The sequence below is a fragment of the Coregonus clupeaformis genome, chromosome 18 (assembly GCF_020615455.1).
Source record: "Coregonus clupeaformis isolate EN_2021a chromosome 18, ASM2061545v1, whole genome shotgun sequence".
NCBI lineage: Eukaryota > Metazoa > Chordata > Actinopteri > Salmoniformes > Salmonidae > Coregonus > Coregonus clupeaformis.
Window position 1 is genome coordinate 8,065,422 of NC_059209.1, and position 25,200 is coordinate 8,090,621.

A 25,200-nucleotide genomic window follows, 5' to 3' on the forward strand; every position below is an offset into this window, starting at 1 on the left:
TTAGTTTCTTACATTTATTTTATCCAATAAAATGTCCATGACTTGCGTTTGCACACAATTAGATATACAATAAGTGTGTTACAACATATTGATTTCATTTTTACAAAAAGGTGTTAACGATTTGACATGTTTTGCTGGCTATGGGGTAATCCATTTCAAAATGTGATTGTTTAAATTAAAATACAATTATCGTACATGTTTCTGTGTGTGTGTGTGTGTGTGTGTGTGTGTGTGTGTGTGTGTGTGTGTGTGTGTGTGTGCTTGCGCACGTGCTCAGTCTACACCACCCATTTCTCAGTCCATGGCTCCACTGACTTGACCAGGCCCTGGCCCTGGCCCATGACCCTGAAGTCCTCCAGGATGGCCTCCACATTGGGGACAGTGTGAGCCTCCTCCCCACTCACCTCCACATGACGAGCCACCATCTGGGAGGTCTGGAAGAGGGAGGGACACATGACCAAGGGGGATACACAAAGAAATGCATAAGCAGAAAAGGAGAGAGACATATTCTGTGATTTTTCTGTCTTTACCTTGAAAGGCAGTGGGCTGAAGGCTTTGGGTTTCCATAGCACAGCGATCACAGTGCCGCCGTAGGGGTCACAGAAGAACAGAGACAGGTCTCCAAATGCATCCTGGGAAAGACGGGAGGGGACACTGGTTTAAAAATGGAGCCGATGAAAAGGAAAAAGTGCATGTCAGGAGAAACCCAAACATTGCCTTTTTGCTTCTATAGAAAACCCGCTAGCCTGAGCCTCATTTATATAGGCAAAAAGGATCTATCGCCAACACACATGCAGGCACACACGGGCGCACACACACACACACACACACTCACTCTGAGTTCTGCCAGGTAGTGGGTGACGGGGCAGAAGTCGATGACGGGTAGTACCCCTCCAGTGTTGACCACGCTGCCAGCCAGGATGCCCCTGCTGAAGGTAGCATGAGGCGGGTCCACTGCCTGGCTCAGTAAGGGCACCTGCTTGGGGATCAGGTGGGTCAGGACATCATAGGCATCCAAAGGAGGCCGCATGGCCACCTGTACACATGCAAACACACACACGGAGTGAGAGAACAGAGGAAGAGAAGGGAAAGGAATGTTAATGATGGAATGGATTATTACAAAAAAGTAGGTCTGACTGAAACCAGTTATTGGAAATGAAGAAAAACATACTAACATGAATGTGAGTGTGCATGTAGTAGTTTTATGAGTATGAATAGATTGATAGAATGGTGGGTAAGTGTGTGTGTGACTAACCCGGACGTCCTGTATCTGGTTGGCGTCCATCAACTGAGGTTCCAGGACCTTCAGACTCTCTGCGGCCACCATCACCACACCCTGAAGCATCTGAGCACACAGGAAGAAACGCACACCATTTAATAACACACATTATACCACACACCCACACTAGTCATTATAGTGGGAGTAATCCTACAACACCTGTTTGTTGTCCTTCAAGACACACCGTTTAAACTCCTCATTTGGAACTATCCTCATCTATCGTCACAAAATATTGTTTCTGAGTTCCATTGAGTCACTATGACTACTCTCTCTGTTGTCTTAACCCCAGGTCAGATGACGACTTCATGATAAAGATCTGGTACATTTTCAAGGACCGGCATCTTGGTGAGAATATTGGGCTGTAAAAATGTGCACTGAGCACAATTAATAGCTGTTCCATTGATGTGTGCGCCTATGTGCTCAGCTCAATCTGCCTCTCAATTAATAAGTTGATTAGGCAAGTGCTACTGTGCCGCCTTCGTGCATTTCCATCTTTGTTTTTGTCCCATTCACTGCAGTGATTCAAAATGAACTGCACCTTTGCCATCAATGTGAAAGTGACGTGACAGATGCCGCAAACGCACACGTTTTTCTCAGGCACATGAAATGTTAGTTTATGACGCTTCTTCTTCACGTTACGCAGTAGGCCTATTGAATTCAAAGCTCTTTGACAGACACACACATACAAACATGCCAGGTCTAGAGAACAGCTAGTTTGAGCATTGTAATCCAGTGGTTGAAGTGGAACGGGAAAGCTAAATGAGAAAAATGGGAAGCTGCCGTATCAAACAGCAGACATGTAAAAAAGAAACTGATTTCCTTCCGGAAGTAAACAGGGACAAAAAGCAACTGGTGAGCATTAAATTCACTTGTTATTTTCATATAAGCCATATCCATTGTGTTTGTCTATAACAGCATAAATGGAGAAAAAAAAGCAGTCAGGTTAAATTTTTCTTATTGCCATTTTGAATGAATGTAATATTATTGTATTAGTGTAATAACATCACAAACTGAATGTGCATGACGTTACAGATGAGTGATTTCCAAGAGGTGCTTGAAAGGTTATAAATCAACAGGGGTCCATATCATGAAAAGAAACAGTCAGTTGCCTATGGTGAGTAAGATACATAATCTCTACTTTTACCATTCCGAATTTTTTTTACTAAGTAGTAATAGTGATAATGATATGAGTGGATCCTCCAACAGTGTGACGCAGGAGAGCAGTGTGCCTTGAGGAAGGGTCCGAGGATAGGGAAACTGTGTGAATGCCGACTACCAACAATGTGCAATTCATTTTTGCTCCGCTGTTTATGATGGCACATCTACTATTATATTTACTATAGTTAGGGCTTTAAATTAACATTTTTCATTGGTAAAACTGGTGCTCCCAACTTCTAAAAGTTAGGCGCACAACAAAATTTAGGAGCACCAGAAAATATTTGTAAAATCGATTGATATAGCCTGTATTTGCCCTATATGTATTTGAGCTATTTCTGAAGCACATGTTGTGCCCTAGAAACTAATATGTAACCCTGTAAATAAATTGGTTTATTATAAAAAGCTAAAATGTTGATACAAATACCTGTCATTGAAATGACAATGTCAATTGTGGAATATTAGGTTTCAACATTGTGTAAAAGCACTATTTTAACTATTGAGATGCATTACACTGACAATTGTAGTTCACCCAAATTACAAAATTACATTGGTTTCCTTACCCTGTAAGCTGTCTATGGACAAGGTATGACAGCAATCCATGCTTTGGTTTAGTTTCCCTGGCACTGTTTCCACATGCTAACATTTAAGCATTTGTGGCACAAATCCCATTAAAGTCATAGGAATGATATTAGCATTTTTCATGTTCAAATCATCTACTAGTTACTTTGTTGACCTTCACAATCGATTTTAGATACTTTCGGATGATTTGATTTGGACATGATGCGCGGAAAATGCTCATATCGTTCCCATTACTTTTTTTTATTTTTTTATTTCACCTTTATTTAACCAGGTAAACCAGTTGAGAACAAGTTCTCATTTACAACTGCGACCTGGCCAAGATAAAGCAAAGCAGTGCGATAAAAACAACAACACAGAGTTACATATGGGGTAAAACAAAACAAAGTCAAAAATACAACAGAAATAAATATATATACAGTGTGTGCAAATGTAGCAAGTTATGGAGGTAAGGCAATAAATAGGCTATAGTGCAAAATAATTACAATTAGTATTAACACTGGAACGATAGATGTGCAAGAGATGATGTGCAAATAGAGATACTGGGGTACAAATGAGCAAAATAAATAACAATATAGGGATGAGGTAGTTGGCGGGCTAAGTTTCAGATGGGCTGTGTACAGGTGCAGTGATCGGTAAGGTGCTCTGACAACTGATGCTTAAAGTTAGTGAGGGAGATAAGTGTCTCCAGCTTCAGAGATTTTGCAATTTGTTCCAGTCATTGGCAGCAGAGAACTGGAAGGAATGGCGGCCAAAGGAGGTGTTGGCTTTGGGGATGACCAGTGAGATATACCTGCTGGAGCGCATACTACGGGTGGGTGTTGCTATGGTGACCAATGAGCTAAGATAAGGCGGGGATTTGCCTAGCAGTGATTTATAGATGGCCTTGAGCCAGTGGGTTTGGCGACGAATATGTAGTGAGGACCAGCCAACAAGAGCGTACAGGTCACAGTGGTGGGTAGTATATGGGGCTTTGGAGACAAACGGATGGCACTGTGATAGACTACATCCAATTTGCTGAGTAGAGTGTTGGAGGCTATTTTGTAAATGACATCGCCGAAGTCAAGGATCGGTAGGATAGTCAGTTTTACGAGGGCATGTTTGGCAGCATGAGTGAAGGAGGCTTTGTTGCGAAATAGAAACCGATTCTAGATTTAACTTTGGATTGGAGATTCTTTATGTGAGTCTGGAAGGAGAGTTTACAGTCTAACCAGACACCTAGATATTTGTAGTTGTCCACATACTCTAGGTCAGACCCGTCGAGAGTAGTGATTCTAGTCGGGTGGGCGGGTGCAAGCAGCGTTCGGTTGAAGAGCATGCATTTAGTTTTACTAGTGTTTAAGAGCAGTTGGAGGCTACTGAAGGAGTGTTGTATGGCATTGAAGCTCGTTTGGAGGTTTGTTAACACAGTGTCCAATGAAGGGCCAGATGTATACAAAATGGTGTCGTCTGCGTGAGGTGGATCTGAGAGTCACCAGCAGCAAGAGCGACGTCATTGATATACACAGAGAAAAGAGTCGGCCCAAGAATTGAACCCTGTGGCACCCCCATAGAGACTGCCATAGGTCCAGACAACAGGCCCTCCGATTTGACACATTGAACTCTATCTGAGAAGTAGTTGGTGAACCAGGCGAGGCAGTCATTTGAGAAACCAAGGCTATTTAGTCTGCCAATAAGAATGCGGTGGTTGACAGAGTCGAAAGCCTTGGCCAGGTCAATGAAAACGGCTGCACAGTACTGTCTATTATCGATCGCGGTTATAATATCGTTTATGACCTTGAGTGTGGCTGAAGTGCACCCATGACCAGCTCGGAAACCGGATTGCATAGCGGAGAAGGTACGGTGGGATTCGAAATGGTCGGTGATCTGTTTGTTAACTTGGCTTTCAAAAACTTTTGAAAGGCAGGGCAGGATGGATATGAGTCTGTAACAGTTTGGATCTAGAGTGTCACCCCCTTTGAAGAGGGGGATGACCGCGGCAGCTTTCCAATCTCTGGGGATCTCAGGCGTTACGGAAGAGAGGTTGAACAGGCTAGTAATAGGGGTTGCGACAATTTTGGCGGCTAGTTTTAGAAAGAAAGGGTCCAGATTGTCTAGCCCAGATGATTTGTAGGGGTCCAGATTTTGCAGCTCTTTCAGAACATCAGCTGTCTGGATTTGTGTGAAGGAGAAGCGGGGGGCATGGGCAAGTTGCAGCGGAGGGTGCAGAGCTGGTGGCCGGGGTAGTGGTAGCCAGGTGGAAAGCATGGCCAGCCGTAGCAAAATGCTTGTTGAAATTCTCAATTATTGTAGATTTATCGGTGGTGATAGTGTTTCCTAGCCTCAGTGCAGTGGGCAGCTGGGAGGAAGTGCTCTTATTTTCCATGGACTTTACAGTGTCCCAAAACTTTTTGGAGTTAGTGCTACAGGATGCAAATTTCTGTTTGAAAAGTTAGCCTTTGCTTTCCTAACTGCTTGTGTATATTGGTTCCTAACTTCCCTGAAAAGTTGCATATCGCGGGGCTATTTGATGCTAATGCAGTACGCCACAGGATATTTTTGTGCTGGTCAAGGGCAGTCAAGTCTGAGGAGAACCAGGGGCTATATCTGTTCTTAGTTCTGTATTTTTTGAATGGGGCATGTTTATTTAAGATTGAGAGGAAATTACTTTTAAAGAACAACCAGGCATCCTCTACTGACGGAATGAGATTATATCCATCCAGGATACCTGGGCCAGGTCAATTAGGAAGGCCTGCTCGCTGAAGTGTTTTTGGGAGCGTTTGACAGTGATGAGGGTGGTCGTTTGACCGCGGACCCGTTACGGACGCGGCAATAAGGCAGTGATCGCTGAGATCCTGGTTGAAACAGCGAGGTGTATTTAGAGGGTAAGTTAGTCAGGATGATATCTATGAGGTACCCATGTTTACGGATTTAGGGTTGTACCTGGTAAGTTCGTTGATAATTTGTGTGAGATTGAGGGCATCTAGTTTAGATTGTAGGATGGCCGGGGTGTTAAGCATATCCCAATTTAGGTCACCAAGCAGTACGAACTCTGAGGATAGATGGGGGCAATCAATTCACATATGGTGTCCAGGGCACAGCTGGGGGGCTGAGGGGGTCTGTAGCAAGCGGCAACAGTGAGAGAAATATTTCTGGAAAGGTGGATTTTTAGAAGTAGAAGCTCAAACTGTTTGGGCACAGACCCTGGATAGTATGATAGAGCTCTGCAGGCTATCTCTACAGTAGATTGCAACTCCACCCCCCTTTGGCAGTTCTATCTAGACGGAAAATGTTATAGTTGGGGATGGAAATTTCAGAATTTTTGGTGGCCTTCCTAAGCCAGGATTCAGACACTGCTAGAACATCAGGGTTGGCGGAGTGTGCTAACGCAGTGAATAACTCAAACTTAGGAAGGAGGCTTCTGATATTTATGTGCAGAAAACCAAGACTTTTACGGTTACAGAAGTCAACAAATGATAGCTCCTGGGAGTAGGAGTGATACTGGGGGCTGCAGGGCCTGGGTTAGCCTCTACATCACCAGAGGAACAGAGGAGGACTAGAATAAGGATACGACTAAAGGCTTTAAGAACTGGTCTTCTAGTGCGTTGGGTACATAGAATAAAGGGGGCAGTTCTCCGGGCGTTGTAGAAAAGATTCAGGGCATTATGTACAGAAAAGGATATGGAAGGATATGAGTACAGTTCAGGTAACCCTAAGCGTTGGGTAACAATGAAAGAGATAGCATCACTGGAGGCACCCGATTGAGCCGGTCTCGGCGTGTATGGGGGGGTGGAACAAAGGAACTATTTGAGGCAGTTTGAGAGGGACTAGGGTTCTACAGTGAAATTGTATAATAAGAACTAACCCAAACAGCAATAGGCAATGCATAATTGACATGGGAGAGAGGCATAAAGCAATCACAGGTGTTATTAGAGAGCTAAGACAACAACTGGTAATAGCGATAACGTTTGGGCTGAGGCTAAACAGAATAAACAGGACAGGGTACCGTGTAAAAGGAACAGTCCAGCAGGCATCAGCTGTGCAGCTGAGTGATCATAAGGTCCAGTGAACAGCAATATGTGAGTCCGAGAGCAGTTCAAATTGGTGCTTCAGCACAGCTAGCAGGGAGCACAGTTGTAGTTTGCGTGTGCTAGCGGGCCGGGGCTGGCAGATGGATCTTCATGGTCGTCGCAAGCGGGAAGCCTGTTGAAACCACATCAGACGATTTCGTCGGCAAACCAGTCGTGTTGGATCGGCGGGGCTCAGTGTCAACACTAGGAGGTCCCGTCCGGTTGACAGAGAGGTAGATAGCCGGGAGATGGGCCTGAGGCTAGCTCAAGGCTAACTGGTGCTTGCTATAGGGCAATGGTAATTAGCCAACAACAGGTTGCAGCTAGCTAGCTGGTTGCGATGATCCGGCCTAGGGTCCAGTGATTCTGGCAGAAAGTCCAATAAGCTCTGGGTCGATAGCACGCCTGTGCAGACTGGCCGACGAATTGTCCAGGCTAGAGGCTAGAGCTGGCTGGTGGATAGTGTAGGCCACGGACAATGGTGAAGACGCTAACGGTGACTAATAGCAAGTAGCCATTCAGTTGCAGCTACACTAGTTTCAGCTTAAGGTTCTTGATGAAAGTTATAAAGAAATAATAGAATCCTTTCCACGTTGGGTGAGACAGGTTGCAGGAAAGTATATTTAGTTAAAGAATGAAAAGTAAAAATTGAGAAATATATACAAAATAGACAAAAAAACAAGAAACGGGATATTTACACAAGGACAATGAATAAAACCGCGACCGCACTGCTACGCCATCTTGGAACGTCTTGGAACGTATGGGATCTTGGAACGTATGGGATTTGTGTCAGAAATGCTAAAAACGTTAGCATGTGAAAGTTAGTCCACTACAGTTCAATCATTTGAAAAGTTTGTATTCCATTTCTTCTCTTTCAAGTCTGTCTGTGAGTCTTCTGTTACTATGTTGTGTACAATGGGTTGTGCAAATAAAATGCTATTGGATGACTGTACTGGTGACTGTACTGTGTGTTCTAACCTGTACAGACGGAGCCTGATTGGTACAGATTGACAGCTTCTTGTCTTTGGGCGTTGGCGATGAACATGACAGGCAGAGACTCTCTGGAGACGATGAACTCATTCTTGATCTCTGTGAAGTCAGCAGCTACAGATGAGGACAGAGGGTAGGAGAGAGAGAGTGGGAAAAGGAAGTCTACATATGAAGCACGTCAGCGAGAGAGAACACTCCATGGGGTATTTTTTTGTGCTGCACGAATATGATAAAATTAACATATTTGTGTAAGATACAATATAAAGCCACATTGTGTGTGCTCACCGGTGAGCTGGCTGTTGAGGTTGACCACCAGGGGGGTTGTTTCTCCAGTCGAAGGAAGCGAAGGAAACCCACCTGAGGAGACCTGAGAGAAACAAGAGAGAGAGAGACATGGAGAGAGAGAGGAGAGAGAGAAGAGAAAGATAGAGGAGAGAGAGACATGGAGACAGAAAGCAAGAGAGCGAGCGAGACGAGAGGGAGCAAGAGACAGAACGAGAGAAAGAAGGGGGAGACGGACAGAGAGAAAGGAGGGAGAGAGAGAGGGGGGTTGTATCAGTCATGTGGTACATGAAGGAGACAAGAGAGAGAGGGAAAGGGTCAGAGATGGACTGATATGCAGGTGGCTAGTTACCCTGGAGGAGTGAAGGGGGCCGGCTGCAGGAAGAGGGACGCCACCAGCAGGTCAGCAGTGTCCTCTGTGATGTCATCGTTGAAGAGCTGAGCGCCTAGCCAGCGCTTGGCCAGGCGACACACCGCCCCGAAGCACGGGTGGAGTTGCTGGAGCCTAGAACACACAACCACATAAATATTAAGATGTGTGTGTATGTGTGTGTGTGTGTCCATTTGAGAGAGAGCAATAGAGAGATTGTACAATTATAGTGTTAGCTGAAAGGGAGAGATGTGGAGAGAGGACATGTAAAGTTCATGTTAGCTGATAGAAGGAGCGCTCCAGTGTAAAGCTAGTGTCTGACCCGTGCAGGGTGCAGGTGAGTAGGGGCCGGTGTATGTTTGCCATCTCCAGGGCTTGAGTCTCCTCATTGTCCCTGACAATGAGCAGTCCTTCTGGACTTACACTCTCCCTCAGGACCTGAGGCTCCCGGTGGTGTGCTACCTGGATCCTGAACGCCAAGCCATCCTTGACACACACACACAGTTAGTCAAGGTGCCTGATAAGAGTGGTTCCCTATACTAGTCATGAATGAACATAACAATGACCATCACCTCTAACCATACACCCACACCTTAGTGGTTGACGTTAACTTTTTTAGCCACTTTTCTTTCGGACAAGTAGGACAATTTTTTTTAAGCTCAAGTCACTTTCCTCCCCCGAAAAAATGGTCTGTAACACCATTATTACATCAGTGTATGATGCAAGGAACCACTTTACTAAATAAAATGCGTTACTATCTTTTTTGCCATAGAGAAAGACAAAAATGTCTCAAAATACAACAAGGCCCCTTTAAAGACTCTCCTGGAGGATGGTTGGCCACCCTTGGTAGCCTATAAAATATTGCAACATTACAATTACAACCAAATACTATTTAAGTCTAAAATAATTCCCTCCAGGGAAGGTAGTCCCTGTAACGATAAAATATATGTTTAGGACGGTTCAAAACATACTGGGACAATCCTGGGACGACAGATCCAAAATTCATACAACTGCTGCACATCCCCCAAAAAAGTATAGCAATGAGGCAGCTCAAACAATTTCGCTTAAAATGTTGATAAAGTTCTCTCTCTTAATATTATGAGCTCAGAAATGTGCACATGGCTGTAAGCTACGCGCAAATGTTCTAAAATGCAATTAGCGTGAAAACACAGTTCTCAAAAGTGCACAGCACACGCGAGCCGTTTTAGAAATGAAGAAATAGGAGAGTTCTAAAGATGCGTCACCTAGCATTGGTTACTACTAATTTGACTATGACTGTGCCTTTGGCTGTTGGACAATAAAATAACATTGATTTGAAAAAATAAATAAATAGAACATGAGAAAAAAGTTTTGCTTTCAATGGTATGTGAATAATTATCTTAACATTTATGGTCGTATTTTGGCTAGGCTACTTTGAAACAAGGTACTGTGAGACATGCTTCATACAATTACATAAAATTGGTTTTAAACAACTACGTTTATGGTTAAATAGTTTCAAAATGCTTACGCCTCTGCTCAGATTCAAGGTGGGTGATGTGCGATGCGCAAATGGTCACAAGACACTCCGGTTAGTCTATATTTATGGATTTAAAAGTCTCATTAACATTTGGCTACATTTTCTGGCACCTCCCTCATGTCAGCATCGGTTTGTACATGAGGCTATAGCCAACAGGTCTATGCAGATCACCTACACTTTGACCTTCGCTTTTTTATTTATGTACATGGAAAATGGATTTGAATATTATTCCAATGTTGGCCTCTCTGATCCAGTTCTGAGCAGAGTAATTGTTGAATATTGTGATTAATTTTAACTTGTCCATTCGCCGACAACTTGAATCTATGTTCTTCTTGTCAGATTTTTTTTTTTTTAACTTGTCCCGGACAAGTGTTAATGTCGAGCCCTGCTCCCACCCCCTCAGACAGAAAGCAGGGCCCCTACCTTCCACACGTCCAGGTGTGTGGGGCTGGGCTGGCAGGTGTAGCGGTGGTGTTTGGTCAACAGTTCTCCCAGGCTGATGTGGAAGGCTGCTTTAATGTGGCGGATGGCCACCTGGTCATGAGGCCACTTCCCACTGCCCTCCATGTGGCAGATCACTACAATAGGAGGTGACAAAGAGGGGGGCTTATAGTAGAAAACACACAACTAAAAAATACCTTAACTGGATCCACAACAACACATTTCTATTTGGTCTGTATAGTACAAAAGAACACACACACACTGGTGGGGCAGACAAGCCATGGTGTGAGGTACCTTTGACAGGCGTGATGTACACAGGGCATGGTTTGCCCTCCTGGGGCACCAGCGACCGGGACAACTTTTCTCTGTCAAAGAACGAGTAATTCAGCTTCAGGGGCACTGGGGGGAAACACCTGTGTGATGGAGGAAGAACGCACAAAAAACAAACATTCAAATGATGGACCATCTCCTGCATGGAGCTGAAGAGGAGATGAGGCCTGTAGATTGTGTCTGAAGCTGATCCTGGGTCCGTTTTTTATTTCCCCCACTATTAAGGTTAGAATTGGGCGAAGGGAAGTGAACCTAGATCTGTACCTAGGGGAAACTTAACTCCGGAGAGTGTCTAAAATGGGGGGTCTGGGGGGTTACCTGGGTGTAGCGGAGGGCCGGGTGGGACCCCTGCACTGAGGTGATGGACAGAGGCAGCCCCTCCAGCCTCCACAGCTTCCTGCTCAGGTCAACATAGGACTACACCACCTTCAGACTCTCCTCCTCGCCTGTGCTGCACACCTGGGGAACACAAACACACACAAACACAGCTTTAGGTTTCAGATATAGTTTGGATGGAGGGAGTCGTCAAACCACACACCAGCATCCTCTGCTGGTAAGACACACTACTACAGAAAACGGACCTACCTCACGTCCTACTTTGATGACTTCGTCCAGCATCCCTCCAATGTATCTCACACAGGTTTCTGGTATATCTGCATGGCTGAGGAGAGGAGAAAGGAGCCTGTTAGACCTGGTTCTAACAGGACTTCCCATACAACTACACACACATTCATGTTACACATATAGGGCAGTTCCGGTGACCATATTACTGCCACACCGGCAGTCACAAATCATGACCACAGTCAAATTCCACTTGACCGTAACTACGCTTCTCCAAAACTGTGCTCTGATGCCGCTGATGGTCATTAGTAGCCTACCAAACTTGCTGCCAGTTGCTAATGGCCGGTACTCAGCGCTCTATTGTCCCTCTAATCACTCTGACATCAAAGCATTTGCAATTGAAATCAAATCAAACACTTCATGAGAGCCCTGGCATTCAGAGTTTGAGTGGAATACGATAACCTGTTGTGCAGCAAGAGCAAGCTCCTCATGAAATGAAATAAGTGTTTCTGTAGGCTATGCAATTGCGTGAGAAAACAGAGTTTTGATGGCCTCTATTAAAAAGAGGAGGATCCCATCAGCTTTCTATAGGCTAGGCCTACTATATACAGTGAGGGAAAAAAGTATTTGATCCCCTGCTGATTTTGTACGTTTGCCCACTTACAAAGACATGATCAGTCTATAATTTTAAATGGTAGGTTTATTTGAACAGTGAGACAGAATAACAAAAAAATCCAGAAAAACGCATGTCAAAAATGTTATAAATTGATTTGCATTTTAATGAGGGAAGTAAGTATTTGACCCCTCTGCAAAACATGACTTAGTACTTGGTGGCAAAACCTTTGTTGGCAATCACAGAGGTCAGACGTTTCTTGTAGTTGGCCACCAGGTTTGCACACATCTCAGGAGGGATTTTGTCCCACTCCTCTTTGCAGATCTTCTCCAAGTCATTAAGGTTTCGAGGCTGACGTTTGGCAACTCGAACCTTCAGCTCCCTCCACAGATTTTCTATGGGATTAAGGTCTGGAGACTGGCTAGGCCACTCCAGGACCTTAATGTGCTTCTTCTTGAGCCACTCCTTTGTTGCCTTGGCCGTGTGTTTTGGGTCATTGTGATGCTGGAATACCCATCCATGACCCATTTTCAATGCCCTGGCTGAGGCAAGGTTCTCACCCAAGATTTGACGGTACATGGCCCCGTCCATCGTCCCTTTGATGCGGTGAAGTTGTCCTGTCCCCTTAGCAGAAAAACACCCTCAAAGCATAATGTTTCCACCTCCATGTTTGACGGTGGGGATGGTGTTCTTGGGGTCATAGGCAGCATTCCTCCTCCTCCAAACACGGTGAGTTGAGTTGATGCCAAAGAGTTCCATTTTGGTCTCATCTGACCACAACACTTTCACCCAGTTCTCCTCTGAATCATTCAGATGTTCATTGGCAAACTTCAAACAGGCATGTATATGTGCTTTCTTGAGCAGGGGGACCTTGCGGGCACTGCAGGATTTCAGTCCTTCACGGCATAGTGTGTTACCAATTGTTTTCTTGGTGACTATGGTCCCAGCTGTCTTGAGATCATTGACAAGTTTCTCCCGTGTAGTTCTGGGCTGATTCTTCACCGTTCTCATGATCATTGCAACTCCACAAGGCGAGATCTTGCATGGAGCCCCAGGCCGAGGGAGATTGACAGTTATTTTGTGTTTCTTCCATTTTCGAATAATCGCACCAACTGTTGTCACCTTCTCACCAAGCTGCTTGGCGATGGTCTTGTAGCCCATTCCAGCCTTGAGTAGGTCTACAATCTTGTCCCTGACATCCTTGGAGAGCTCTTTGGTCTTGGCCATGGTGGAGAGTTTGGAATCTGATTGATTGATTGCTTCTGTGGACAGGTGTCTTTTATACAAGTAACAAACTGAGATTAGGAGCACTCCCTTTAAGAGTGTGCTCCTAATCTCAGCTCGTTACCAAAATAAAAAGACACCTGGGAGCCAGAAATCTTTCTGATTGAGAGAGGGTCAAATACTTATTTCCCTCATTAAAATGCAAATCAATTTATAATATTTTTGACATGCGTTTTTCTGGATTTTTTTGTTGCTTTCTGTCTCTCACTGTTCAAATAAACCGACCATTAAAATGATAGACTGATCATTTCTTTGTCAGTTATCAAACGTAAAAAATCAGCAGGGGATCAAATACTTTTTTCCCCCTCACTGTGTGTGTGTATATTTCTGAACGTTCCTAATATTATGCACATTGCTTCATTTTACAATCTGAGTAGCCTACCTGGCAGGTATCAAAATGAAAAGCAGGAAAAGCGTCCTCCATTCACTATTCAAGTGCATATGGATGACATGTCTTTTTTTACCCTGCCCCTGTTCCAACAGGTGCATGATAATGGCCATTGTAAATCAAAAAACTAAATTTCACACATATTATTTAGTGTATGTAAAGACAAGATTAAATTGCGAATAGTCTGATGGGTGAGAATATGATCACCTGTGAATGATGCCCAGCAAGAAACTTTTTCAAATCATAGTCGCATGCATCATGTAGCCTAGCCCATAGGCATACATGTTTTGATAAGGTTTATATCACAACTAAAGTGGCCAAATAACTCCAAAACGTAGCCTATAGGTCCAAGACCCGTGGAACAAGGTTGCAGAGCCAATAGCCTACAGAGCCTAGTGAAACATGTGTTCTTATAAACCCAGTCATTGCGTAATCACGTGTGAAAACAGAATTTTGACTGGCCACTATTTAAAGAGGATACCAGCCTTGTCGTGCTGCTATATTTATTGCTCAGTTATTAAAATTAAACACATTAATCCGCTTTACAAGCAGTGTAGCCTACCTGGCATATTAAAAACGTAACTGCACGTAACCTCCATTTGCTATTCCAGACATGATGCAATTCTAAATAAAACAAACATTCCACACATATTAGTAGGCTATATGTAAAGACCAGATTAAATTGAGACTAGTCTAATGGGTGAGAATATAATCAAGTGCTTGTCATATTGTGAATGAAGTGTGTGCAGCCTGCGCAAGAAACAGAGCAGAGCGCTTGCCTTTCATGCGACTTTTATCAAATCATTAGTCGCATTATGCAGCCTTAGAATGTATTAAAAATCTAAACATATAGTCTAACGTTTGTATCACAACTAAAGTTGCATAAATTACTCTACGTTAAGTGTGCAGTATTCAGAACCCTTCCCTTTTCCACATTTTGTTACGTTACAGCCTTATTCTAAAAGGGATTAAATGAATGTTTCCCCTCATTAATCTACACACAATACCCCACAATGACAAAGCGAGAACAGGTTTTTAGAAATGTTTGCAAATGTATTAAACCTAAAACAGAAATACCTTATTTACATAAGTATTCAGACCCTTTGCTATGAGACGTGAAATTGAGCTCAGGTGCATCCTGTTTCCATTGATCATCCTTGAGATGTTTCTACAACTTGATTGGAGTCCACCTGTGGTAAATTCAATTGATTGGACATAATTTGGAAAGGCATACACCAGTCTATATAAGGTCCCACAGTTGACAGTGCATGTCAGAGCAAAAACCAAGCCATGAGGTCGAAGGAATTGTCCGTAGAGCTCAGAGACAGGATTGTGTCGAGGCACAGATCTGGGGAAGGGTACCAAAACATTTCTGCAGCATTGAAGGTCCCCAAGAACACAGTGGCCTCCATCATTCTTAAATGGAAGAAGTTTGGAACCACCAAGACTCTTCTAGGAGCTGGCACCCGGCCAAACTAAGCAATCGGGAGAGAAGGGCCTTGGTCAGGGAGGTAACCAAGAACCCGATGGTCACTCTGACAGAACTCCAGAGTTCCTCTGTGGAGATGGGAGAACCTTCCAGAAGGACAACCATTGATGCAGCACTGCACCAATCAGGCCTTTATGGTAGAGTGGCCAGACGGAAGCCACTCCTTAGTAAAAGGCAAATGACAGCCCACTTGGAGTTTGCTAAAAGGCACCTAAAGGACTCTCAGACCATGAGAAACAAGATTGTCTGATCTGATGAAAGCAAGATTGAACTATTTGGCCTGAATGCCAAACATCACCTCTGGAGGAAACCTGGCACCATCCCTACGGTGAAGCATGGGGGTGGCAGCATCATGCTGTGGGGATGTTTTTCAGCGGCAGGGACTGGGAGACTAGTCAGGATCGACGGAAAGATGAACGGAGCAAAGTACAGAGAGATCCTTGATGAAAACCTGCTCCAGAGCGCTCAGGACCTCAGACTGGGGTGAAGGTTCACCTTCCAACAGGACAATGACCCTAAGCACACAGCCAAGACAACGCAGGAGTGGCTTCGGGACAAGTCTCTGAATGTGCTTGAGTGGCCCAGCCAGAGCCCGGACTTGAACCCGATCAAACCTCTCTGGAGAGACCTGAAAACAGCTGTGCAGCGACGCTCCCCATCCAACCTGACAGAGCTTGAGAGGATCTGCAGAGAAGGTAGAAACCCCCCAAATACAGGTGTGCCAAGCTTGTAGCGTCATACCCAATAAGCTGTAATCGCTTCCAAAGGTGCTTCAACAAAGTGCTGAGTAAAGAGTCTTATGTAAATGCGATAGTTCTGTTTTTGCAAACATTTCCAAAAATCTGTTTTTGCTTTGTCATTATGGGGTATTGTGTGTAGATTGATGAGGGAAAACATTACTTTAATCCCTTTTAGAATAAGGCTGTAACTTAACAAAATGTGGGGGAAAAATACTTTCCGAATGCACAGTAAGAGGACCTGTTTCTTTGTTAACCGCTCAACACAGAATAGCTGCATAATATAATATAATATGCCATGTCCGCAATCCCTCTGAAATCGTTTGGGAAAAATATTGTTTCATCTAATTCAGCTATGTTCAATTGTATTGTCGTTTCTATAAAAGAATGCTACAGGAATCATAAGCAAATTTTGTCCCCTAAATAAAACTACTGTAGCTCACAGCCATATGGCATAGCCAGATCAGGGCCTAACATAAGGACGACTCAGAATATGCTATTCTGTTCTGAAATAGGCTACATTTCATATCATAATGTTTCTTTAGACCTGACTAAAATAATGGATTTATTGTGATAGTGTAGGCTATATTAAATTGATTTATTATACTTTTTAAATGTAGATGTTCCAAAGGTCCACATCAGTGGCTTGTAGGCTATGCGTGGAAGCCTGAATTGCTAAACTTGTTTATGTTAATTAATGGTAAATTACCATGAGTCCGGCAGTTATTTGCATGACAATCACTGGCTGACAAAATGTCATGACCGCCACAGCCCTATACACACATTACAACTGCTGCTACCAGACTCTTATTTTGATTGCTAAATACTGCACAATTTAAAACACTTGCCCCCCCCCCAAACCCCCATTCCCCAAAACATGTATAAATATTAGACTACAAATTGTGAAATCCTGTATTATACTTCTGCTAAAATGTTTGTTCTATTGTACCATTTACTTTATGTTCGTATTCTTATCTTTTATAATTTATTTCATTGTTGTTGCATTGTTGAGAAGGAACCTACAAGTAAGCATTTCGTTGGATGGTGTATACCATGTGTATCCCGTCCATACGGCTAATAAAACTTCAACATTTAAACTAACAGTACATCGTACAAGGCAGAGATGGTAGCAGACGCTCTTATCCAGAGCGACTTACAGTTAGTGAGTGCATACATTTTTTCATATTTACCAAAGAGGCATTCCATTCAAAAAGTGCAGATGCAGAAATGTTGATGAATAGCATTTCCACAACACACAGCCTCCCCCTTCCCTCTAGCCTAGGAGAGCGTAGCTGCCCCTAACCACTGACACAGGGTCAGATTGTTTTATCCCCCTAATGGTTAAGGTTAGAATTGGGGGTAGGGTGATCTGATCCTAGATCAGTGGTTAGGAGTTGAGGTACGTGCAGGTGTGCGATGACCTGGCGTGGGACCAGTCTCTTTTGACAGGTGGTCTCTCCCTCCCACACCACCGCCTCATTGATGGCCCCGTCCTGGAAACGACGCAGCTCAGAGCGAGACCCCCACAGCTGCTTGAACTCCTCAGCCTGCACACACACAGGGGTGAGAATGACACACAGCAGAGACACATTTTAAGAAACACTAGCACGCACACAGACCTTGGGGCTGTCAGCTGGGGGTCCTCTCTCCAGTACACAGGCAGCCTGTTCTGGGTTGAGCAGCAGGCCAAAAGGACAGGGGTGGCTGGGCCTTGTGCTCCAGAGCTTCACTCTCCACCGACCACTGTCATAGAAAACGTACACTGTCACACACGTCGGCCAGAATACCCACTCAGAATTCTATCAAGTAAACAGTTCTCTCTAAACGTACTGGATCGGTCTGTTCCAGTCAACAGCCCTACATTACACACGCACAACCTGACACTGGGACATTTAACACACTGAAACACAGGCACACAACCTATTCAGTATTATTTAACATGTACAGTATGTGAGGCGAAACCAAAGGCAGGAGAATGCTCACCTCAGGGTCAGGGGTCAGGGAGTGGGTGAGGAGGCGGACCCTTTGGCCTAGTCCTCGTTGCAGGAGGGAGAGGGTAAAGGGGAGCACAGTGAGGACATAGTTTCCACTGTGGTCCATGAGTTCACTGAGGAGGTCGAGCTTCTTACAGCAGGACTGCAGTTTCACCAGCTCACACAGCCTGATGACCGACACAGGAGAGAAAAAAATATATAAATAAATGAGAAAATATAAAGGACGTTTATAAATAAGAGGAGAGAACAATAAATGTGTGGAAGTGTGTGTGTCTGAACAACGTACTTACTGGAAGACATGGTCACTGGTCCTGCTTTCCCCTTCTTGTTTTTGTTTCTTCCTGTTAGTCTAGCACAGTATTTACGGTACATGCGATGTTACTCCAACAGTAGGAGCAAACAGACAGTCAGGTAGGTTATGAGACCTCATGCGTCTTACCCAGGAAGTGCAGGCTGTTGCGGAGCAGCTGGTAGGCGGTCATGGTGTTGCTGACTCTGTGGGAGGAGAGGAGGTAGGCCAGCAACATGGAGCCTAGGAAACCACTGAAACACCCTGCGCCCTGAGGACGAGCACAGGAGGAGAGAGAGAGAGTAGTGTAAGAGCTGGGTTCAGCCTGGTAAAACGGTGTTGATAGAGGGAGCGGATGGCGCAGGGGCCCATACCTGGTCCAGTTCCCTCTGTCTGAGCCACACTTTGAGCAGGGCCACTCCCTCTACAAAGGCAGTGCACTGGGAGCTCACAGCGGTCAGGAACTGCAGGTGGGCCCTGGGGAGCATGTCCCCCAGAATAGAGCTGTTGTAATGGGGAGTGGGCGGCTCACTCGTATCTACACAAACACACAGAAAAGGAATCGGTGAGAATGTATACTTTAGTCTGATTTTAACGTAAAGTATCTCTCCAGTGCACCGCTTGTATAATTCAGGTCAGTGTACCATCTCCCCAACAAGGAGCTTTCATCCCATAACTATCTGTTTACATTAACGTTCCAGATCAGTATGGAACTGTATCAGGAAACAATATATATCGAAGTTGCTTGGCTTTGGGTAGAGCCCCTCACCTGGTCGAGAGCTCTCCAAGCCAGTGTACCAGTCAGTGCGGATGTTGCTCCTCTGGGGGTGGAAGCGGCTGGGCCTTGAAGAAGCCAGGAGGGGGGCAGGGGTGGAGCCTCAAGATGAAGCTGGAGGAGTGTTTCCCTGGAGAAGGGGTCATATCATTGAATCATCATTGACACACAACCAATTAACTGAGTAGGTACTTGCTAACAAGCATGCAAAATCCAACAAACCTAGACTTTGAGTTAAGGAAAACAGTAAAATAGACTACATGACATGGCACCGTTCCTATCCCACCCTTCTGTAAGAGATGCTACAGTGTAGTACTACAGTATGTTGCTTGGTACCTGGAGGGGTACGCGACAGGAGGGGGCGGAGACGGTTGCCATGGAGACATGAATACCGCATGGTCCCAAAGGCAGGAGACGAGGCAAGATTTACCTGCCAGGTAAAGTGCCCTCTTCCGTGGGTACCTCTGGTTTAGGGCATCTTTAGGGTGCAGGACATCCTGGAAGGAAAACATGAATAGACGCATGTTATTATTGTTGTATGATCGAATTATGACTGCCATGTTTCAAAGTGAATAGTGTGGTGTTACGTACCGCAGGAATAGTGACTGCCAGATCGACTGAGATGGCTGGTTTGGTGCAAGTGCCCAGTGGGTAGCTGCCCATGACGGTAACGGAGATGGGGGGGTGCCATGTGGAACTTGCCCTTGGCTGCCTTTGGCACCAGGAGAAAGGGGACCTTCACTCCTCCTGACAACCATGACAGGTCACTCAGCTGGAGAAAGAGAAGAGAGATGATTGGAATTGAAACACAGTTATGGAAGTCACGGAGTAAGACCAAATACAACAAGTTACCATTATTTCTAATCCCCTGGACACAGTGTCACTAACATACCTCCACCTCAGGAGTCTGTGGTACAGTGTGGAGCTGCTCAGTAACTCTCTGGACAAAAGAGTCGATCAGATGCTTCCTGTGCTCACTCAAGACAACCTCCTTCAGCAGCTCCTCCATCTGTTGGCATTGGTAAAGAGACAAGATGGAGATTAAAGAGTTACTGCCCCTAACAAACAACTTCTCATTTAGAAAACAGCCTATGTGGCATCGATATGAGTCAGAAACATTTATTATTTTTGTGAGACTTGTGGTCGTGACTTTTGGGAAGCTTGGGTTTGTTTGAATCCTGCCCACAGCTGGCAGCACACAAGTAATCATCAATTTGGAGTGCAGAGGCACACGACCCAATCGCAATGCCCGTGGTAAATTTCGGTTGACTTTGGATATCCCTATGGGGCTAGTTAGGGGCCATCAATAAATTACACAATATACATGGGACAATATGTAAAAACTCCAATAGCTCAAATTTCTATGACTTAACCTCACCAACTATAAACTGTAGAAATTAAAATACAAATATTGAAAGCATTTAATAAGCAAACTAAAATAGTCTAATTTACATAGTGCAATTTATTGACGGTCCATAACTAGACCGAGATGGGCTATCCAAAGTCAACCCAACTTTGCCACGGTCGCACACTAGTCGGCTGAAGCTAATTGGCTAAATATTTTGGCTAACTCTTACCACCTGCGAACACACAAGAGACACCCACATCAAACCACACCCCGAAACCAACTTACGTTTGAATTTAGTCATGGCAGCTAAAATTTCATAATGAACCAAATCTAAAACGAGGCCAAACACATGTATATGCATAGAACCATTGAGGTAGCTGTCATGTTGCAGTGACCCTAAATTCGCTGCTGTGCGTAAATACATGCATGTACAACTGTTTTCACAGTCTCTACACATCAAACCCTTACACACAAGCACACACAGTTAACGCTGCTGTTCTATTATATAATATTTATTCAACTGTGCGACTAAGAAAATATATTTCTATTTGTAACAAAATCATACTTGATATAGAACATTCATAATTTATACTGTGCATACTACGTTAATTTAAGGACTTGTTATTTTTGATTGACTTGATTATCATTGATATTGTACTGAAATGTTGAGGGAGCTAGCACGCAAGCATTTCACTTTTATAGCAACTGTAAACTGTGTATGTGACGGATAACATTTGATTTGATCATGCATGCCTGAACACACATAAAAACCATGACTCCCACCCAACTATAACCCTGGTTTCACCTGCATCTTGAGCAGGCTGCAGTGGAACAGGCTCTCCGCCTCCTTCAGCTGGTTCAGTTCCTCCACGGTGGGAGGTTTGTACAGATCACCGCGCGACAGTTTCACGGGACGGAGGAACCCGTCCTCTTCCTGGACCACCTCGGGCTTACCCCTTTTGGCCCTGGTCGGGCCCTTATCTTCCTCTTCCTCACTGTGGGAAGACTCAAATTGCTCCATCTTTAAAATGTGAGAAACATGATGTGTAAGATTAATACAACACACATATTGATTACGTTGTGGTGGAAAATATAGCAAGCTAGCTAACTAGCCGACTAAACTCAACTTCACGATTTACGATGAAGGTGAGTGGCGACTAGTGTGGGCGGACTGGAGCTCCGACGTCCCATAACATGGAATTTATCAAAAACTACAGATTTCAGAAATTACACAAGACTGTGTAATTGCGTGCTATTCTTTGGGTGTTGAAATCTGTCATTGTTGATAAAGACGTAGTTATGTGAAGTTGGATCACCAGTCTGCCCACACTAGTCGCTGCTCAACTTCATCTTAAATCGTTGAGTTGAGTCCAGTCCAACCTGGACTAAGGGCTAGACGTAACATGGTAAACGGGACACTCAAATAGTATGACATATTACATTTGGTATGGTATAGTGATTGGGGGAATCGATAGTTACATATCGGGATATTATTAAAAAATATATTGTATAGTTTTGACAATATTGCAATATTATTTAAGGTTAGCATAAGAGGTTAAAGGGTTAAGGTTACAGGAAGGGTTAGCTAACATGTTAAGTAGATGCAAAGTAGCTAAAAAGTAGTAAGTAGTTGTAAAGTTGCTAATTAGCTAAAATGCTAAAGTTGCCCATGATGAGATTTGAACCTTTGGGTTGCTAGACATTCGCGTTATATGCCCAACCAGCCACACTCCTTTTGTTTTTGCCTTAAGTAACCTTCTGTCTTATGTAACCATACCAAATGTAACATATAATAAAAACTAAAAAAAATATGTATTCACTAACTGTAAGTCGCTCTGGATAAGAGCGTCTGCTAAATGACTAAAATGTAAATGTAAATATATCTCACTAATTTGAGTGTCCTGGATTTTCGTTTACTATGTTATGTCTAGTCTATGAGACCATGCTGTTAGCTGTTTGTATCAAGCTAGGATTTGAAAGGCAATGCATGGTTAATATGGTCAGTGGTGGAAAAAGTACCCAATCGTCATAGGCGACTAAAAGTAAAGATACCTTAATAGAAAATGACTCAAGTAAAAGTTTAAAGTCACCCAGTAAAATTCTACTCAAGTAAAAGTATTTGATTTTAAATATACTTAAGTATCAAAAGTAAATGTAATTTTAAAAATCATTTATAAATTCCTTATATGAAGCAAATGGCACCATTTTCTTGTTTTTTTTTGTTTACAGATAGCCAGGGGCACACTCCAACACTCAGACATAATTAACAAACAAAGCATGTGTGCAATGAGTCCGCCAGATCAGAGGCAATAAGGTTGACCAGAGGAGTTCTCTTGATAAGTGTTCTCTTTACACCACTGAATATGGTCATAACCCAAATTCCAACAGCCTTTCAAATACTAAAGCTAGCTCCTGTATTTAATATTCAGCAAACAGTTATATAGACTAGACTAGCTAGATACTGTTACCCTTAGCCACACGTTGTGGGATAGGGATCCCTGTAGCTCAGTTGGTAGAGCATGGCGCTTGCAACACCAGGGTTGTGGGTTCGTTTCCCACGGGGGGCCTGTATGAAAATGTATGCACTCACTAACTGTAAGTCGATCTGGATAAGAGCGTCTGCTAAATGACTAAAATGTAAATGTTTTTACAGTACACATTAGGAACAAACATGCCGATATGATGTAGGCAACGCCACACACGTTTATGTAAAAAAAATCCTAACCAGTCCTTTACAAGTAAGATTGTTGAATAAACTTCATTTGAACTTACTCTGCCGATTGTCCGTGAGGTTGGTCGAAATTTGAGACAAAATATGCACAGGAAAGTGTTATTAACCCGACTTCAACATGCGGGTCTCTGTGTGTGGCAATCAATATTTGTTTGTTTGTGACCATAGGCACGTGCACAATACGGAACTACATGCATGTAACCGCAGTCTGCAGGTGTTTACATGGTTTGGTGCATGTGATATAGATTTCAAAGGCAGTACCTATGCTCTAAAAAGTCAGGTAAACTATACTTTCCTATCGATATTTTGTCTCAAATGTCATAGAGTTGAAATACCAAACGCACCAGCAAAGTAAGGTCAAATGTAATTGCATTGAACATTCTGGCTTGTAAGGAAAACTTGACGATTTTGCATTGCTATGTTTCAGACTATATATCAAGTATTTATATAAAAGTCATTTATTAGGCAAAGTATGTGCTAGCTAGCCAGCTACTTCTAGCTGCCATTGCCCCAAATGCCAAAGAAGAAAAAGTACACAAGGTAACTTACCTACTCCTCAACTGTTGATTTCATCATTGCGTTCGCAATTGGTTGTTCAATCAATAAGAAATAGTTTGAATTCAATGCATATGACAACTTTTGGTTGTCGCCACAATTATCACATGTGGACAGGGTCAGTCAAACAGCAGCGCATTACTTCTTCTTCGATGAGGTTCAACGGCAGTTGGCATCCAATAAATGTTGCATTACCGCCACCTACTAGACTGGAGTATAACTCCCTTATTTTATTTTATTTTTTAACCCTACCATCTAATACTACACAAAAAAAAATACATAATAATTATAACTACCATACTCCACTATTTAAATCAATGTATTCCTACTTCAGGCCAACAGTCTGAAGGCATGGGACACCACCACTTAACACACCCTGTAACTCTTCTGATGTCAAGTCTCGCACACCCAAATACCTCTCTGCAGCTGCAACCACAACCTCTATATTCTGCGACTTACGTTCCACCCCTGCAGTAGAGTTGATAACCATTGCTATAAATGCCAAAAATCCAATCTTACTGAAAGATATATCACTTGTTGGTTTATCACTATGTACTGGTACATCTCTACTACTCACTCCTCTCAGGATCCCTCCCCCTTGACCCATCTTCCTCTACTTTCTTCACTGCCTCAGCATTTGACAACTTCTGCACTACTTTAACCCTGGAAACCTCAACCTGCCTCTCTGGCACCGGACATTTCTGATCCCCAGCCCCATGGGCACCCCTACAATGAACACTACTTTCCCCAATGCTACACATTCCTTTGTCTCATGCCCTTCTGTACACTTCTCACACCTAGGAACCTCCCTCCTACACACTGCTGCCACATGCCCATAAGCTTGACACCTGTAACAACGTAATGTATTCGGCACAAAAGCTAATACCGGATAACTTATATATCCTAACATCACTTTGTCGGGCAAAGACTCAAGATCAAAACTCAAAAGAACAGACAATAACTCTTCTGTTTCTCCACTCACGCCACCCTGTCTGCGTCACACCAAACGACGAGCATCACAAACACCGGGAATCTTCCCTTCAGTTGGTAAGCTTTCACATTTACCCCTACCCCAGTAATCACACCTTTCAATGGCGCCCTTTTCTTGAGAGCAAAACAATTCACGTTTCTTGCCCCCATTTGTTTAACACGGAGCGCCTGCTCCCTCTGACCAGCAGAAACATAAACAATGATCACTAGACCCCTTCTGGTTACCCTCACCGATTTCACAGCACCCAACTCTGTTTTCACCCACCCTGAAACCATAAATGGATCAGCCAAAAGGCAAGGTTCCATTTTCTCCAAAAACTTCACTGCTACTGTCACAGACTCATCTTTATCCTGACCCTCGGTGCAAACCTCGGGCTCCGAGAACTTCACCACACCTACCACCTCCAATACTTCGCCCTCATTCACTTCCATTTCTCCTCCTGTTTTCAACTCAC

At 43.8% G+C, this 25,200-nt stretch overlaps 1 pseudogene; it reads right to left on the reverse strand.

The window, feature by feature from the left end:
* LOC121587521 lies at positions 1-23,878 on the reverse strand (annotated as a pseudogene).
* Positions 23,879-25,200: the final 1,322 nt, after the last annotated feature.